Source organism: Carex rostrata, chromosome 5 (assembly GCF_964058835.1).
Source record: "Carex rostrata chromosome 5, lpCarRost1.2, whole genome shotgun sequence".
Lineage (NCBI taxonomy): Eukaryota > Viridiplantae > Streptophyta > Magnoliopsida > Poales > Cyperaceae > Carex > Carex rostrata.
The window spans coordinates 1150159-1169080 of NC_135922.1; the positions used below are offsets into that span (position 1 = coordinate 1150159).

Consider the following 18922-nt stretch of genomic DNA (forward strand, 5'->3'; position numbering starts at 1 on the left):
GCACGCAAGGAGATATTCGGTACCAACACATGCCCTAATTAAGAAGAAACACAAGGCTTTCTTTGTTCATGTCTGGGAAGCATTAAGTAACCCCTTTTTGCTGCTCCTGCACAGCTGGAACAAGGAAGCTAGCATCTTCCTTGTCATGTTTCTGGTCACTGTTATATCAGCTGCCATTAATTACAATCAATTGAAGTGGTTCGACAAGCTAGCTAGCGAGTGTTATAGCAGCACGGTAACAGTTGTCCGAGACAGCAGGAGACAGGAGATATCGATATTCGACATGGTGGTTGGAGATGTCGGCTATTGATAATCGGTGACCAGGTACCGGCAGACGGAATCTTCATTGAAGGGCACTCCTTAACACCAGAGGAGAGAAACAGTTCCCTTTCAGAAATGTTGATCAAATGTGACTCGTCAGTCATATTGGATTCATCCACCTGTATATCCACAAGTTAAACAAAAACCATTATTTAGGGTTGAATTCTAAAAAAATATTGTCTCACCTTTTGGCATGAAAGTTAATTATTAGGACTTTTGTTTGGACTTCTTTGTAATTTTGTGTAGCCTATTTAAGAATTCTGTAACCTAACTTTGTTAAGAGAGAGAAAATAAAAATTTGACTAAGGACTCCAAATTGTGTCTTGCTCTATTGTTTGGTTGTTGTGTGCTTGCTCAAACCCTAACCCAAAAAAAAAAAAAAAAAAAAAAAAACAAAAGATCGATCACTGCTAAAAAATATAACTAATTTGATTTCCAAATTGTATGTTGTATGACGACATTTTAACTTGAAAACTAAGATATTATTTTTTATTATAAATTAATTTTATCATTAAATCTTGAAGAGTCATATGCATGTTCAAATCTAGTTTCCATGAAGACATGTGTCATGACTCATATAAATTAAAGTCATTCAATTACATCACCACTCTAAGCACTAGGAGTCTAGGACATTAATTAATTTGAATATTAAAATCATAATTATAAGATATAAACTGGAAAATATATACTGGCCAAACTTGAAAGACACACACACACACACACCACACACATCAAGCTGGCAACTCTAGATGTGTGAAATTGTATTGTGTCGTTTGGGAATATAATTCCTTAATTTCAAGTTTTGGTCGAGAAGCTTACTAGATAAAATTATAGCCTTTTCATGAGGTGAATGTTACATTTAATGTAATAAACAATGAGAAATAATGTAAACTTTTAAATTTTAATATCATGCATTTTTTTATAAAGGATACAAATGCATGCCATATGCGTAATTTACAATTTTAGATGACATAGACTACACTAGAAAATTTAGGTCAAAACATTTGTAAGTTCATATTTTTAGGCCATTTTAACAACTAGTTATATAATTAACGACCCAAAAGGTAAATCCAGCATGCATGTATAGTTACTAGCTAGCGGTGTACATGGAGCAATTCTCATTGAAGAAATCGATCATTAATTCTTTTACAAAGAGCTTAAATAAAAAATAGTTGACCCCGTGACCCATAGACCATAGTGATTCAGTAACAGCCTCAACTTTGTTTTATAAAGAAATTCAAAATAAAGCTATTCATTTCACGTGGGATTTATAAAACATTTTAATTTGTTATGGTCCCACAACAAAGGTTAAAATGGAATTGAGATATTTATATACAACTTCGCTAGCTCCAGTTCAAGTAAGTATATGCATTTCTAGTTTATATTCATCAAATTCTTGAAATAGAATTGGGATATTTATATACAATCCGAATTACCTGAACTTTTTTTTTTTTTTTAATATAAGCAGGTAATATTCATTAAGTTGTTTTTCTTATATTACCTATAAGGAGTGCCCTTCAATGAAGATTCCGTCTGCCAGTACCTAGTCGCCGATTTTCAATAGCACGACATCTCCGACCACCATGTCGAATATTGATATCTTCTGCCTCCTGCTGTCTCGGACAACTGTTACCGTGCTGCTATCACACTCCCTCGCTAGCTTGTCGACCCGCATGCTTCAATTGATTGTAATTAATGAGAACTGATACAACAGTGATAATTCCCTCGTACCAGCTGTGCAAGAGCAGCAAAAAGGGGTTACTTAATGCTTCACAGACAGAACAAAGAAAGCCTTGGGTTTCTTCTTAGGGCATGAGTTGGCACCAAATGTCTCCTTGCGTGCGCATATTTCGTCATTGTCGGAAGAGATACCGTGATTTGAGTCAGAATTTAGTTTTCTGATCAGACCAGATACTCCGCCGAGCTCGTGTAGATCAGAATTTAGTGTAAAGATTGATGATCAATCCCTTTCAACAAGAGGAATGATTTGGAAGGAATGTCGATGTCGATTGACACATGCCGGTTCTGTTTCTGTGATAAGGTGCGGCATGTGGCGATTGCGATCAACGCAAAGCGTCACCGTTTCTGTGGCAGGGTGAAGCTCACGCTATCCGTTCGAGCTCGGAAAAGAGAAGCATAATCCAATAAAAATAGTGGATGTGAAAGAAGAGAGAATCATGTGATGAATGAAGTTGTGAAAGTTATAGAGCCACGTAATTAAGAAGAGATCATACAAGGAAATTAATGTACAACTGTTGACAATTCTAGATATTGGAATGAATGGAATTTGATCGTTTGAGAAATCTGTTCCTTTTATAACAGATATATATACAACAAAACTACGTAGTAGACTAGTAGGAAGCTTCCGAGTTCCGACAGTTTAAAAAAAGTAAAACCATGTGCGCGTCGAGTACAGTACAAATTTGAGTAATGGGCCGGGCTTTGATTTGGTACACAACACTTCGTCGTGTTGACCGCAACAATATATATAAACAATATATATATATATATATATATATATATATATATATACTAGTAATCGTGCCCGTGCACAGCAACGGAAGCAAATTATGTAGTAGAAAATCTAATTTACTAAAGTATTTTTTTATGATAAAAAATAGAGAAAAAAAATATCTCTAAATGTAAACCAAAGATATTATATTTGAATTGAATATAGGAAGAAAAAAATATAGCATTCTCTAATAAAAGCCATAAACATACAAAGCTAAAACAAAACAAACAACCTAAAAGCTACTGAAGTCAGTAATTGCAATACATTGACACCACATTTGGTAGCACCTCACAGCATGTTGAGTTTGCACATAGTAAACAAACTGTTTTAATCAAGGAACTTAGCATTAATCTTAATTTATCAGTTTGTCATATATTGATCATTCACCTTGATCTAAATTAATCTAATTTAATCATAAAATAGTTTATATGTTTAATAATTTAATTTGAAGATATATTGCTTGTAAAAATTCAAATATCAAAATATTTGCAAAAATAATTATTCGTTAGTTACGTAAATTTTAAACGTGTCTTACCTATTAATAGATCATAATTACTTACCTATTTGATTTATTTTAACTCAACTCTAATTATTTTAAATCGGTCAAAATGCGGTTTCGAAGGTTAACTTATTATTAAAATTTCCTAATGCTATTATTTTACTAAAATATGTAAATTGTGCAATTATTACTAAACTATATTGTTAGTTTAATATATTTTAGTTACTTTATAATTTAGATACATAATTTATTTATAAAATTTTAAAAACGAATTGTTTATCCATTTTACGTGTTTTCAATTATTTATAACTAAGCCGCACAATTCGATATTTTATAACTACTCTAATTGAAAATATATTTTAATAAAAAATAGACTAATAAAAAAATAATAATTCAATAATATCTATAAATGATATTCAAATAGATTCGTTCTAAATCCAAATTATAAATAAAGTTAGAAAATGAGAATTCCTTCCCTCTGTTATGCTCTATCTAGTAATAGTTGATTTCTAAATACCACTGAACCAGTTTAGGTACTGTGTACTGGTAACATTATCCCACCAGGACAGATTTATCATACTATAATTGAGATACCATTTACTATCAACAAAGAGGTAAAAAAGTTAGTTGAATGAGGCTATGGTATTATGCATAGAACATATTGGTCCGTACAATGGATCAATATATGAAAATGTACTTAGGGACCAAATTTACTGGTTTTTTAGACAAGTATATGTATCATATCTTATAATTTTGAAAAATTGGATTTTGCTGTATCACACCGTATCCAATACAATACTTGTATCCATATATGTGCAGCAAAGATCTGCACTTTTACCTAATCAATACTGAAAAATATTTGCTAACATGATGTGTTGAATAAATTCTCTGGCGTGAGAAACGACAATAAAAGTTTTAGGTCACTTCGTCAGATATGACTCCAGCCATAAGACAGTGTGGAGATGTAGATGGTTCTGCAAATAAAAAAAAAGGAATAGAAATTTAAGTTGTAAGAAAAGACATACCATATATCAGATGTTATTCCAGAATAATAATAAAAACAAGTTACCCTTAGTTCAAGAAGTAAAAGATCAGGTTCAATAAATAGAGCACGTGCAAGTGCTATGCGCATTCGGCAACCACCTGAAAATGCTCTTGTCGGTTTTAACATCATTTCTTGTGTAAAGCTTAGTCCCTGAAAATAAAACAGTTAATTGTCAATAAATTTAAAACATTAGATGCAACAAGGATGCATATTCAACCGGAGGATATGAAGTTTTCCAGTGCAAGTGAAATTTCTTAACAGCTTAATATTTTGGCATCAGTTGAGGTCTACTGTCGCCTCTATCTGGGCTTTTACTAATGAATCAAATATTGAGAGGTTAATAATAAATTATGATTGAAAGTAGTGTCATTTGTGGCTATTAACAACATCAACATGTGATCGGTACTCAGATATTGGATTCACTCAGCCAAATCACCCTCTTTCAAAATTTATAACCACAAAATTCATCAAACAAAATGCTATAGGATAAGATTCTCTTTATAGATAAACAGACCTATAAATATCATTTTCCAAACTTTAAAGACAAAATAGCAAGGTGGGCACCTGGATAATTGGGTCTTTGTGCATACCTGCCACGTCTTCATTTTTGAAACCCCTTTTGATCTATCCCTCACAGCACAGCAAAAAAAAAAACCAGAATATGATAGCTAATAGGTGAAAATGCAGCCTGGTAATTTAGCTACCAAGACATATCGTTGGTACCAGTACCAGTTAAACAATTAATAAGTAGACCTTAGATGAGTGTCTATATAATCTTCTACACAGAAGTGAACAAAAAAAAAGGAACTTCTTTCTTATACTAAATAGTTACCTTGCAGTAATATCTCTTTCCATTCTCTAATCCTTTCATGACGCCATCATGTATAAAATCAGGATCTCTCCATCCAATACTATGATTAGCTGGGTAGTCACACATATGTGCCTGTTTGTACCGGTTCACCTCTGTACCAGCTGTCTGGTTCAATGTCCCTCATCCAGCCCGTACCTGTTATGATTCCAATTATGTAGTAATATCTCTTTCCATTCTCTAATCCCTTCATGACGCCATCATGTATAAAACCAGGATCTCTCCATCCAATACTATGATTAGCTGGGTAGTAACACATAAGTGCCTGTTCGTACCGGTTCACCTCTGTACCAGCTGTCTGGTTCAATGTCCCCTCATCCAGCCCGTACCTGTCATGATTCCAATTCTGTATCAGTTCATTGTTGCATACTTCCAAAACTCTTTGAAGAGATTTTCAATTTTCATGCACATTATTTCCAACATCCTGTTCAAGTTTAGTCAAGAAGTTTGATTGGCAACGTGAATGCAAATACTAATTGCATTTTGCCTATTCCTGAAAAGCAGGATATAATTTCTTGCAAACAACTCAGTTCATTCTAACTTCTACAGAGAGCCTGATCATTCAGTGAAAAAAGAATCCAATATTTTGCAAGTAATGATACTTGAAATCTTCCTTAAGCTATATCTAAGGAAGATTTGGGCATCCGACAAACCCCTCTCTAATTCTTAACCCTTAGTTCACATTTCACATGCCCCTAATCATTAGCGGGGCCTTAGAGTTATATTCTCAACACTGATTTGGCCAGTATTCCATAAATACCCTTATAGTTATATATTCTCAACACTATTATAATTAGGAGATACATAAAATAATTGACTGGTACCAACCTTTTTGTAGAGTGATCTTCAGTTATAATCTCCAGCTCTTAATGCTCCTTTATATCTAAAATTACTTTTCATGGATATAAATTAACAAATATTATAGGTCAAGTTTAAATTTTAGACCCCAATTTGTACTATTTGCATGAAAACCCTAAATCTAACATCAGGAATTGAAAAAACTTGGTATAAAGTAATAAAGAACTACCATCATTCCCATATACAAAATTCAATATAAAGCAATCCTGTACTTGAATGGAATAATTCCGCTTGATAATTTCTTAAGGTCGGTGGTTTCTCTGTGGCTCGTAAATACTGAAAATCAAGGAGTGTTTTTGCATGGTAAAATGAAAAATTGAAAATTACTCATGACAAAACTTACATGGATCATTTCAGTAATTTTGGCGACACTCTGCTGCCGTGATCGCAGCCCTTCTGATAGGGTGTTAAATACTCCTTCAGCAGTGGATTGAGATATCAGCATATTTAATGCTGAAGCCTTGAGCAACAAAACCTAAATTTTTATCGAACAATTACCATTAAAAGGGAATCGTTTATGGGTAAGAAATAAGCTAATTGACTTATGCACTGCTAGAGTTTTGATTAAGTGTGTTATAAGGTAAGGTTGCTTTTCTAAGATGCAATATATCACAACAAAAATAATATTCTTCTTCAACAAACTGAGATTACAAACACATGAACCAAATAGCAATTCAATACAACATCAGTGGGAAATAGAAATAAAATTGTCCCAAAAAAATTGCAACTACAAGACTTAACATGAAAAAGGCACAAATTAAAAAATAAAAAATGAATAATTACAGGTTCTGACACCAACTCCTTTCTACAACCACGATTATGAAATCAAATCAAAAAACCTAACACCTCTTAAGACTTCATTTGCTATTTCGACTCTACCGACACCGATTCCGTAACAAAAATTGAAGGAAGAGAAGAGATCGGAGACCTTGTCTTAAATACCGTCGATCCGATTGAAGACAATGGCGCGATGACCACCATCGATGTTGTAGAGGCTGTTCAAGGCGGCGTAGACGGCGGGCGGCGCCGAACAACGCCAGCTTAAGCATTGCGGGGGGAGGGGGTTGTGCTTGGTACTCAGGTAAGAGAAAGAGATGGGGAGGCCATCGGTCTGAGCGAAAGGGGGAGAGATGGCTCGGCGCGGGTCAGGTGAGAGAGCGAGAGAGATGGCGGAGATGGCTGAGGCGATTCGGTTTCTTTTTCTCTTTCTTTTTCTTTGGAAAGAAGGGATCGGGGACGGGGACGGGGACGGGGACGAACAACAAGCGTCCCAGCGAAAGAATTTGTCCATCTGAGATTAAATCTGCACGATTTTTGATTCAGATCCAACAGTGCAGAATAAAAATACTTGTGACAATATGTGTGACAATACGTGTGACGAGTCCAATTTGAACTGAATTTAAACTTCTACACAGAAAAATGGTGTATTTAATCAAAAAAAGGTGCGATCTGAAAATTCAATGGCTGAGCATTCTTCTGCCAAAAAAACAGTAAATCAGGACCCTTGCAGGATCTAGACATTAAGCTCCTTAATAAGGAAGAGAGAGATATATATATATATATATATTTGATTCGTCGTACGTACTGGGCCTACAATACCAAACTACTAATCAATAATTAAATGGACAGTTCACACTTCACAGTCATGCATTCATACGTCGTGTTCAGCTGATAAGATAATTATAAGTCTAATGTGTTATTGGGGACAATTTCTTATAAAGTTCATAATATCATGTTTACCCTCCTAAATTTCAAATTAACAAATTGACTTATTTTTTTATTAAAACTAATTTTAAATTTATCAAGTTTTCATTTTATTATACATTAAGAAACAGAAAAATATTTAACTTGTGCAAGGAAAAGTTTAGTTTTCAAATTGGCTTATTTACTACGGCAAATGATTCAATTATCTGCTTATATATGTGTCACAATTACAAAAATGAAACATTTGCCATCACAAGCTGACAAATTTGAAGACTAAATCTTTATTTTATTTTATGCAAACTACATATTTTTCTTTTTATAATAAAGGATAGATTTGAAATTTATAAATTTAAAATGAGATTTAATTGAAAAGACAATAAATTTATTAAATTTGTGAGTTTTTTAAACTTAGAAGAATAAATGTGATATTATGACTTTTAATAAGAAGGGGACATACATAATTTCCAGAATTTTGAAGAGTATACATGAAATTACCCCTATGTTATTTATTTCATGTTATTTGTGAAACCTACAATTTTTTTTTCTTATGTAAAATTTTGTTATATTACACGTATCATAAAAAATGTACTTTGTGATTTTTTATTGTGTCATAATTTAATTAATATTATACAATATCTATAAATTTGTTAGAACGTTAAAGAAAATGTTTTATCATATGAGATTGCATATACAAAAGGCTTTGTATATATATATGTTACATGAATTGTAATCTTCTACCTTTTCTTGTTACTAACTAATACCAAATTATAATTGTAGTATGGACTAAAGCAAAAGTGTTACACCAAGGAGCAGATTGACGATGTCAGATGTATGTGGACAAGGTGGTTTCAATTTAAATTTTGTAATGCTCAATATGGATTTCTATAATTTTGTATAATTTAGTGTACATAAATTATTTATACTGTTGTATAGTTTTGAAATTTTGAGTTTAAAATGCCTCTGTTTAATGTTTCTCTGTTTTGAAATTCTAATTTTAAATGGCTAGAAAAATTGAAGGCTAGCCACCAAAAAAAAAATGGGAAAAAAAGAACAATTCTACACGGACATTTAATTAAAGTCCGTGTAGAAAGGTATTTAAACATTAAAAAAAATTGGAAAAAAAAATAATTCTACACGGACATTTAACTAAAGTCTGTATAGAAAGCTATTTAAACATAAAAAAAATAAGAGAGCTACACGGACATTTAGCTAAATATCAGTGTAGAAAGAATAATCATACACGGCTGTTTATGTAATAATCCGTGGAGCTCGGTTATTTTGAGAGCGACGCTGGCAAGTGTTTGTACACGGTTGTTTATGTAATAATCCGTGTAGCTCTCAATAATTGCACACGGGTAAATATCTGTGTGTAAATATTCAGATATTTCTACACCCTCGCATTCCACACGGCAGAAATCCGTGTAACTCTCTTGTTTATGTCCGTGTACAATCACTTATTCTGTAGTAGTGGAGTTTGAAGGACTGCCGATCGACATGTCCCGGTTCTGTTTCTGTGATAAGGTGCGGCATGTGACAATTACGGTAAACGCAAAGCCCCACCGTTTCTGCAGCAGGGTGAGTGCGCTCACGCTACCCGTTTGAGCTAGGAATTAAAAGAGATGCATAATCCATTAATAATGGCGGATGTGAAAGAAGAGAGGATCAGATGATGAATGAAGTTGTCAAAGTTATAGAGCTACGACTCTACGTAGAAGAGATTCAAGGAGATCTGTTCCCTTTTATAACAAAAATATTAGGAAGCTTCCGAGTTCCGACAGTTTTAAAAAAATAATAATAAAGAGAGAAAAAGTGAAAAAACAGGTGCGCGCATAGGGGTGTGAATGGTAACTTTTTATTCGACTCCCATCGTATTCGATAAAACGGTTAATTAATGATAAGATTTTTTTTGTTATGGTATGGATAAGAGTTTTTCTTCGTTAATCAAATGAGTAAGGGTATAAATAAATAATGACTATTTCGTATCTATTACTCTATAGAATAATTATAAAATCTAAATATATATTTAATTCAATTTTTTTTAAAAAAAAAAAAAAGTGGTTTATACCACCGATTTCATTTGAAATCAAAACATATCTGATTTAGTACCAAAATGATACCAAAATCAAATATAACAAGTCCATACAGCTATAAAAACAAAGTAAAAACAAAAGAAGAACAAGTTCACAGAAACAAGCGCACAACTAAGAAAAATAAAACATAAGAGACTACTAAAAACATAGAATGTATATATTTAATTCAATTTTCAACTCATTTAAATATATATTCGTGTTTTAAAATTTTCTTCCTTTATAAATAACAATTTATTTGAAATTGATTGCTCATTTTTTTTCTATTTTTTTAGAAATGAATAATAAAACTAATTATTGTATTAGTATTATCCGTTATTCTTACGCTACTATTTCGTTACCCATAATATTAACTGGTAAGGGTAGGGTAGAATAAGATTAATTTTTAATTGATGTGAGTAAGATATGAGTAAAATCAATTTTAATAGGCATGGATATAAAAATGCCTTGACTCGTAACATAGCCATGTTGACGCCCCTATGCACGTAGAGTACACTAATTTTTTTAGTATTTGATCCATGCACAGTGCACAGATCTGGGATCTAGCGCTGGTGCATTCGCGATCCACGGGAGGGTTTGGCGCTGGTGCACGACCTGATGGTATAAGTACTCAATTGTTCTGATTTGTTTATTAATACAAAAAAATAAAAAAATATCGACAATGAGGTACATTTTCGTAAAATTTCGGAAAAATAAGAAGAACGATATGGTTTATAAAGTTTAGAGCATTGTAGCTAAATGTTATAAATCAAACGTTCAGTTAATCCGATTGCTAATGATCGTTTAAAAAAACACTACAGTTGGAGGTTACAAACCATAGCATCCAGTTACAATGTTTTTTTTTTTGTTTTTCCCTTCGATCAATTCTAATTGCTGCTGTTATTTGAATGTTATAAACTATAACAACCAGCTATATATATATATTTTTTAAAACGATCAGATTAACTGAACATTATAATTAATAACATCCAATTAGAGTATCATGTTATAAATCATAATATTCTTCCTATATTTCGAAATTTCGAAAAACTTATTTCATTGTCAATTTCTTTGTTTTGTTTTTTATTAATAAAAAAATCGGGTCAATCGTTGGTCTTCCTGGGCATTTGCTTTTTTCATACATAGAGTGGGCGATTCTTTCGAGTCGAAATATAATCTGATATTTATCGAGTGTCGGCAGCTTTAGGATGAGATAGGAGTAGGTCCCATTGGCATTGAATCTACTTTTTAGATTCAATTTGTTTCAGTACTGTACAATTAGCATTAAGATCTGTCCGCATTGAAATTAATACAGATGCGCACAGATTTTAATATGGATCGCACAAATCTTGATGCAATCGCATGGTCACTACACCCATCGAACCAAAGTAGGCCCGATGGACATCGGACCTACTCTGAACACCAAATTATTATTTTTTTAACTTTGAAACAATAAAACTAACTAATTAATTTCTTTTATAAATTAACAAAATAGATTGACCAATTATTTTGGTATTTTTTTAATTTCTTGATAGCTATTGAAATGATAAATTGTCTCTCTTAATTTAATTTAATTTATGAATATAGGAATTACAAATCCTATCAAAAGCTCAAGTAGTATTGCTATTTTAATATAGTCAACAGGTCAAGTAGTCAAGTATCCATATCGAAATGATTGGTTTATCTCCTCATTATCTGAATCGACCGCGTTGCATGTCACTGGAAATTAATATGATTTATCTCGTCTCGACGCGTCAATTCCTCTTCCTCTGTGTCTTATTGTTTCTTGTGGGACCGACCCCATCTCCGAATCCGGACACATCAATTCCGTGACTAAGACTTCCTCCTTAATTATTACACTAGTAAGTGCCGGCCACGCGTTGCCGTGAGACCCGCTTTTCAGTAGCCTATAATTTCTAGAAATGATCAAGCTAACAAATTCCGAAAACAATTATGAGCTAAGATTGGAACTGTATGAATTATTTTTCTGAATGCCATCCATAATAAATTGTTTAACAAACGTCACATTCATTCTCAGGTAGTGTTTGTACAGAGTTTCTAAATCTTGGAAAAAATAAGGCATACAATCATGATCACATGAAGAAAACACACATCACAGTTGCCATTTCAATTTTCTTTTGCACCCAATTAACATTGCACGATGATCTCTATATTAGCAACAATGTATAATTTTCTTTTATCAGCAAGATCAAAAGTACATAATATACAGAAAAAGGAAAGAACCACCATGAAGCTAAAAAACCCTAACCCTAGCCACACATAAACACTATACACATTCACATTCATGTTAGATGGGTCTTGACAGATACATACCAAAATAAACAGCCGATCCAATTCGATCCAACCAACACCAGTGGAGTCACAGAAGCACTTTGTCAGAATTACCAAGAAATATAGATCCATAGCACGGGTCTCTTTGTCAGAATTACCAAGAAATATGGATCCATAGCACGGGTCGATCACATATACTATGCAAATAGAAAACAAATACTTTGCATATATCCTCTCCACTTTCAACCCTACTTCCCAATTCGATTCCCCGCCCAAAATATTTGACATTTTCTGGCCTTTTGACCTGCTTTTCTGTCGCTTACAAAACACCAGGTAAAACTCAAGAATTTTTAAAAAAAAAATTACCCAAAGGCGTTTACTAAACGCCGGTAAAGATCACAGAAATTTGGAAAAAAAAAATTGTTGCTATGATAGTGTACTGGATGGTCAAATAGATAGAACAAACTAAGCACATTTACCAATTACTTAGAACATTCGATTATACACATAACTAATTTTAAAGCTGAAAACAAAAATAATACATCTTCATAACTAAATTGTTCAAAATGAAAAATGAGAACATATAAAATAACTAAGGCAAACATCCAGGGAAGAAATTACCATCTCCAAGAAGAACACTTTCTAACCAAAATTGAACTGCCAATTCATGAAATGAGTCGTAGTTTCCAATCCCAATCTGCAATTTCATAATAAATTACACATGTTAACATACAAAAAAAAATTGATTAGAGAAATTACCTAATGTGCCACTTAAAAAGCCAATTATGGTTCAATGATGAGCCGCAAATTAATTTAATTTAGGCTCAATTGCAAGAATATACTTGATTTATCAAATTAGAGACATACCTGACCAGAGTGCATAAGAGACACAAGGATATATTTCTTGTATGCTTCAATAGCTATTGCATTCAGATTTGTCATTGGTGAAGTTAACACCTGAATTTTCAATATAGTTAACTCACGGAACTATTGGTGGCTCAAGAACTATTACAGTACCAAAAATGTAATGATATAAAGTATAAACCACACATTATGACATCATATGTCAGACCAAATATTGTTTTTGTATTTTCATCAGTTTATCTCATCAAGGTACTAACCTACACAGCTTTTATCCAGTTGCGCTATGCATTAGCAACCACTTATTAGTAGACAAATAGCAAGAGTGAATCTGAGGGTAAAAAAAATAAAATGTGTACAGGCACGGCAATAGGACATATTCACAAACAACAAAAGATTGCAACTTTTCTATGGCTCTACAAAAGAATAACTGTCAAGAATTTTAAAGGTTCCATGCAAGAATCTAATACAAATTTGACAATTATGTCCCTGAGTTTTGTATAAATATTGGTACAACTATTTTCCCTTTTCCCAGAGTACAAAATGCACAAAAGCGATTCAGACAATAGCTATCCACTGCTTAATTTATCGATCTAAATCATGACGTGCAATTGAACATAAGATAAGTCATTAAAAACCAAAACGAAAGCAGTAATTCAAATTTAAAATTTAATAATGACACGATAAAACTATCTTTGAAAAACCTGAATTCCGTCAAAGATGTTGCCTAAGATACCAGGTCCTAATTCCACTGAAAGAGGCTATAGATGACAAAGAACAACAACAAAGTAATTGTCATTAAAAATATTAACATTACAGTAACAAAATTCATATGACTTTCTATAATAGCATCACAATAAAATGACCAATCAGCTTATGCACACAATCTATATAGCAAAATGCTTTTCTATGTAGACAAGCAACATACTCATGCCAAATAATGGGAGAGAACTTACAAAATAATTATACATATTGATGAACTATATTATTAATTTGTGAAATTAGGGTTTATTTTACCAGTAGTCTTCAGAGAGAGAACTAAAAGCCTCCTCTCTTGTGTTGCATCTGCAAGCAAAGGGTTGAGAATAAATAAAGGAAAAACATCATAGGCCGTGATACAAAGTACAAATAAAATGATTTTAACAGCAGTTGACCTTTTTTTTTAATTTAAAAAACAGTTGATTTTAACCAGAATCACTTGTACCGCATATAGCTACTGAGTACATGTCTAAAAAGAAAAAGAAAAGGTAAAACAACTAATTTACCTCTATATCAAAGGAAATATCAAATATTCGGCATAGAACAGGTTCCAAATAAATCGATCGAATTGCAAGATTGCTTCCTGCACAATGCAAATGTAACAGCAGTAAAGAGTTAAAGTCTTGCATTGCTAATATAATATGTGGTTTCTGGTCATTATCAACTCACAAGTAACAACACAGCCTGTTGCTAGTGCAAGCTAGAAGAACAATTCTAATTACTAAAAAAAAGATTGAATTGAAAGATGCAATTTACCTTTGTATTTTTAGCTTGCTCCAAGATCCATGCCTGACATTTTTCATGAAATGCAACATTAGCACAAAGTAACTGCAGTTACATAATAAATACCAATGAAAGAAAGACATGAGAAAAGGCATATAGAGGTAGCCTGGAAGACAAGACCAAATGCTAAGAGAGCATGCACAGGGACCATTATTCACCACCTAAATGACTAAAGAACATATAACAGGTGGTTTTATAAGAGCTGTACCTGTACCTGGTCGCATGCCAGATTATAGCTTGATTTTTGGCTGGTTTGGTACACTGCATCAATATGACCGTTGACACAAATTTATGATATTCAGGTATAATAATTGATACCTGAGACATATAAAAGGCTACAGAAATAGCCATTATATAATTTGCCAGAAAAAGGCAATGTTCCAAGCAATGCCATCTTTCTCACACCAAGCTTTGTTGCCAGAGTTGATATTTGAAACCTACACAACAAAACTAATTGGGTTGGTAGAACTCGAGAATAACATTGAACTAAAACAAAAAAACAAAAAATCGAAGCCTTAATCCTAAACTGAAAATAACATTGAAATAATTTCACAAAGTTTGAAACCCTTGATCATAACCCTTAATTCAAACCTAATTTAACAAAATTTCAAATTGAAACGCTCAATCCTAGCCCTTAATTCACAATTTTTTTTATTATTTTACCAATTTCACACGAGAAAAATGTAGTAACTACTGAACTAAAATAACATACCTAGAGAGAGTGTGGCGAACTGGTAGATGATCAGTCCTCAGTGAGAGAGACAGCGGGGGAGGGTTTGTGCTTGGTTGAGAGATAGGGCGAACTGGCGGAGGGGGTGGGGGTGGGTATGAGCGCAGCGGGATGGCGAGGCGAAGAGGAAGCGAAGAGGGAGAGGCAGAGAGGAAAGGCGGGGGTGTACGGTTTGCGTTGGGAACTCGCGTAATTTCTATGTTAGGGCGCCCAAAACTTTGGTGCAATTTTTTTTGTAACAAAAAGCCGGCGTTTGCTCAGTGATCGAATTTCAAGAGCTTCGAACTTTGTGAATAGCAGGTGGCGGAGGAGGAGGGAGGTCGATACAAGAGACAGAGGAGAAAGAACGGGGAGCAAGTCCGATCTGGATCGCTTAGAGGTTGCCAAAATTTTGATCTAGGAGAGAGTCAGAGACGGAGGAGAAAGAAAACGGGGAGCAGGTTAGGGGAAGGAAAGAAGAAAAGGCCAATCGGTTAGAGGACGGAAAGAAAAAAAGAAAATAGGCGGAGCAGAAAAACCCCGTGGAAAAAGATACAATTTCTGTATAACTTTGCATGCGGCGAATTATCGTGTAACTAATTTTAAACTTGTACACATACGGATACATAAAACATATATATATAATCTCATATTTAACACAATAGTTCAGAACCGTTGGATTTACTGAATGGACGGTTGAGATCTTCTCTGGACAGATACACCATTCAGTCCCTTTATTCTAAGGTGCTATTATAGGAGTTCTGATTTTTTACTTTTCTGTGAAGCTCAATACTAGGCCCCCTAATTCAACATTTACTTGTGTGCTATTTTTTATTACACACCATATGAACTCGATCTAGCTAGCTCAATTTAATTACATATATCCGTTCCAACATATTTTTAAATTAAATTAAGATCTCATATTCAATTATTTATTTACTTTCATATTTTAATTAATAATTTTGTTAATTAGTATTTGTACCTTAAAATTCATATAACTCAATTATCTAACAATTATTTATTTTGTATCCGTATTTGAATACGGAATCATGGATTATCCACTCCATATCCGCATCCATTTAAAGTGGATTTAGTTTTACATTTTGACATCCGTTTACTATCCGTAGTTGATGACTCAAAATGAGTACACTACTTTTAGTATAAATTACTAGAAGGTTCCAATGCATCATGCCTTTTATGCCTCATCATACCTTATATTTTATATCTTTGTTTTCAAAATCAAAATTATTAATCATAACCGTTCAACATGTAAGCGTTAAGACTAAATTATTAAATAAGGATTCTCTAGGGTTCGTGTTCACTATCCTTCTAACTATGTTAATATATTTTTGGATGTTGCTCTACCCCACATACGACACTGTCACTGCTGTGTACAACATAGATTGTCCCACAGAACAACCCGCATATGGTATTATCACTATCGGCAGGCATACAAGATATCTACTTATGCATTTTGAAAGGTTTTTTTTTTATCTTTCGACTGACTTTTGAACTATCAATTCATAATATCCTCTCATTGAAAAATGGATATGAATATAATATTAGCATTACACAACAACAAAGTAGGCACATTTCACAAGAGAAAAAACGCATTTATGATGGTACTCCGTCGTAAAAAGTCACTTTTTATCCTCGCGAAAAGTGCCTGCGCTATGCTTATCACTTTTTTATCCTCGCAAAAAGTCACGAATAAATATTATAGCTTACTAACAAAAATATGTTATCATTCTCAAAAAAAAAAAAATTCAAAATGGATGAATAGCTAGCTAGTGTTGTAGTGTTCTTTCTTTCAAACCTTAATTTATCAAACCTCAATATTTCTCTCTTTTCTGCCCTCTTTGCAAATAAATTTTGATATTTATTTGATGAGAATGGTTCATCAAAAGCTTCATTTTTTGTGCCTCCACTATGCTTAATTCCATTTATAAAATATTAATAACTCAAAATTTAAATCATAAACGTCAAAATAAATATGAACTATGTTATTTTTTTTTATATATGTGCTCAAGGAACGCAGGATCATAAGCGAGAACAGCGAAGTAGAAGGTGAGGAATTTCGTAACTACTTGCCATATAAACAATTGGAGAATATTGCAGATAAAATACGGGTCATGGCGAGGTCATCTCCCAGTGACAAGCTAGCGAGCTATTGCTTGTCCAATGCCTCAAGAAGAAGGGGCATGTGGTAGCTGTAACAGGAGACAGCTCGAACGATGCCTCGGCACTAGCTCAAAGAAGCAGATGTGTGTCTTTCTAGCTATGGGTATACAAGGTACTAATTAAAGTGGCTAAAGAGAGCTCTGACATTGTTATACTGGATGATAATTTTAACACCTTTGTCACCGTTATGAGTTGGGGTAGATGTCTCTACAACAATTAATATCCAAAAGTTCATTCAGTTCCATCTGACAGTTAACGTAGCGGCGTTGGCCATAAACTTCATTTCGGTAGTCATATCCGGTAAAGTGCCTCTAACCACCGGGCAATTATTATGGGTTAATTCAATAATAAATACAATGGGTGCACTTGCTTTGGCTACAGATTGGCCAACAAAGGAGCTAATGAAGAGAAAACCATGCTGGTCGAACCGCGCCGCTAGTTTCACGTGTAATGTGGAGAAATTTGTTGCCTCAAGCTCTGTTTCAGGTTGTAGTGTTGTTGGTATTCCAATTCAAGGGCCAGCAAATGTTTGACATCGCTGAAGAGGTAATTAAACAACACAATCATTTTCAACACATTTGTTACCAAGTGTTTAATGAGTTCAATTCAAGGAAGTTAGAGAAGAAAAATGTATTTGATGGTGGAAGTACTGTTGAGGAGGTTTGCTGGTACACATGCAAATGTTGAATTGGGAGGAATGGAGTATTTGTGTTGGTACAGCAGCAATTACATGGCCGCTTGGATGCTTCATCAACTTTATACAATTAAATAAGAGTGAGTCTATGGTACTATGCACATCACGGGTTGTTACCGTGCTACGCCTCTATATTAGAGTTTTCAAATCCTAACGGTCAATCCGAACCGTTCATCTTATTCTCCATATTAATATGTGTTTGGAAACCAAATTTTACATTTTTTGAAATTTTTTTACTATTTTTTAGATATTTAGAAAATAACTTGATCTGAAAATTCTGGACCATCCAAAAACAGTGATTTTCAATAAATCTAAAAAAATAGTAAAAAAATTTCAAAAAATGTAAAATTTGGTCTCCAAACACATATTAATATGGAGAACAAGATGAACGGTTCGGATCGACCGTTAGGATTTGAAAACTCAAATATAGAGCCGTAGCATGGTGCCAAATCGTAATATGCATAGTACCATAGACTCACTCATTAAATAATTAAGAAGCCGTCTCGTTGGATGTTGCCTCGTTGGAGAAGTTAATTAGGTGCTCATGTACATTTAGCGGTGTCAATAATACCTTTTAACTGTTTTATAAGGTGGGTAGGTGGGTATGGGTATTTTTTATTTTTATTTTTTATTTATGTTAGTTTATATATGAGGTATGATTATGGGAATGGGTAATGATCTTGTTCTTTAGCTAAATGGATAAGAGTATGGAAAAATGCTATTTGGTAGCTAATTAAATATATTACTTTTATTTGCATGTCTTATTATTT

The 18922-nt window shown here is 33.4% G+C and overlaps 2 long non-coding RNA genes across 2 annotated transcripts; both read right to left on the reverse strand.

Annotated features, from left to right (window-relative positions):
• Positions 1–4211: 4211 nt before the first annotated feature.
• On the reverse strand, positions 4212–5001 carry LOC144553954 (uncharacterized). Its single transcript, XR_013511484.1, has 3 exons — positions 4942–5001; positions 4402–4527; positions 4212–4306 (listed from the first exon to the last, which is right to left on the reverse strand). It is a non-coding gene; the product is annotated as an uncharacterized LOC144553954 (long non-coding RNA).
• Positions 5002–12786: 7785 nt separating this feature from the next.
• On the reverse strand, positions 12787–14344 carry LOC144554532 (uncharacterized). The gene is made up of 4 exons (XR_013511636.1): positions 14292–14344; positions 13287–14091; positions 13038–13122; positions 12787–12862 (listed from the first exon to the last, which is right to left on the reverse strand). It is a non-coding gene; the product is annotated as an uncharacterized LOC144554532 (long non-coding RNA).
• Positions 14345–18922: the final 4578 nt, after the last annotated feature.